The sequence below is a fragment of the Ricinus communis genome, chromosome 10 (genome assembly GCF_019578655.1).
Source record: "Ricinus communis isolate WT05 ecotype wild-type chromosome 10, ASM1957865v1, whole genome shotgun sequence".
NCBI classification, from domain to species: domain Eukaryota; kingdom Viridiplantae; phylum Streptophyta; class Magnoliopsida; order Malpighiales; family Euphorbiaceae; genus Ricinus; species Ricinus communis.
Window position 1 is genome coordinate 24,444,673 of NC_063265.1, and position 1,486 is coordinate 24,446,158.

The 1,486-nt window shown below is 35.3% G+C and overlaps 1 non-coding gene across 1 annotated transcript; it reads right to left on the bottom strand.

Moving 5' to 3' along the window:
• Positions 1-308: 308 nt before the first annotated feature.
• On the bottom strand, positions 309-415 carry LOC112535556. The gene has a single exon (XR_003079660.1). It is a non-coding gene; the product is annotated as a small nucleolar RNA R71 (small nucleolar RNA).
• Between the last annotated feature and the right edge of the window lie 1,071 nt (positions 416-1,486).

The following is a 1,486-nucleotide window of genomic DNA, read 5'->3' on the forward strand; positions in this document are numbered from 1 at the left end:
GAATAAATATTGCAACAAACAATTTCAAGATGAAGCCCAACCTTATTCAAATGGTGCAAAACAATTGCATGTTTGACGATTTGCCAAATAAGGATTCAAACACTCATTTGGATGATTTTCTTGAGATATGTGATACCTTCAATATTAATGGGATATCAAATGATGCTATCAGATTGAGTTTATTCCCATTATCATTGGGGGATAAGCTGAAGAAGTGGTTGAATTTATTTCTGCCTGGGACATTTACAACGTGGAATTAACTGGCCGAGAAATTTTTAGAGAGATACTTTCCACATTCTAAGACAGTCAAGTTGAAGAATGATATAGCAGGGTATCTTCAGCAAGAGAATGAAACTTTGTATAATTGTTGGGAACAATTCAAGGATTTACTGATGAGTTGTCCACATCATGGTTTATCCTTATGGCTGCAGATTTAGACATTCTTTAATGAACTAAATTAAGTCGTCTATTAATGCAACAACATATGGATCATTGAATAATAAGACTTCAGAGCAAGCTATAAATCTTATTGACGATATGGCAGTCATGAACTATCAGTGGCAAAATCTAAAAGAGTATATTCGAGTCAAAGTGTTGGGATCTATGCAGTAGACAACATGGTAGCTATAAATACACAGTTATAGTCTATAAGCAATAAGATGGATGCTTTGACTATGTCTTCATTTGGAAGACAGGCAAAACTCATGAATTGTGATTGGTGTTGGGGTGGTCATCAAAGTCAAGACTGCCAAAATGGCAATATTTTTGTTAAGCCAGAGCAAATGGATTATATGGGAAATGCTCTTAGGAATATAACAACCCTTACAATAATACTTATAATCTAGTGTGAAGAAATCATCTGAATTTCTCTTAGGAAAATCAGAATCAGTAGAGACCTCCACCACCAGGATTTCAGCAACATGCTCCTCTTAGAAAGAGAAACTTAGAGGAGATGATGAAGAAGTTCATTTCAGCTTCTAAAACTCAATTTTAATCTACAAAAAGTACTCTTAAGAACCGGCAAGCTTCAATTTATAATTTAGAGAATCAATTAGGGCATATTGTAAAGCTGTTAAGTAAAAGGCCTCAAGGAAGTTTGCTAAGTAATATAGAAGCTAATCCAAAGGAGTAGCTTAAAGTTACTACATTGAGGAGTGGTAAGGAATTGGGAACTAAGGCAAAAGAAGCATATGAGAATTCAATTATAGTTGAAAAGGTGGTTGATGAGCAAAGGATAAAGAGGCTAAAAAGGAAGAGAAAGAAAAAGTGATACCAAAGCCTACTCCTTTTATGAAGGAGTATCAACCGAGGGTGCCTTTTTTAGCCCGTCTTCAAAAAGACAAAACAGATATACAATTTGGTAAGTTTCTTACCTTTCGTGGAAGCTTTTCCACAGATGCCCAAGTATCCTAAGTTCGTAGAAAGTATCAATGGTGCAGCTGTCATAGAAGAGTTCGGCAGTCATTAAGAGGCAATTATCAAAGAA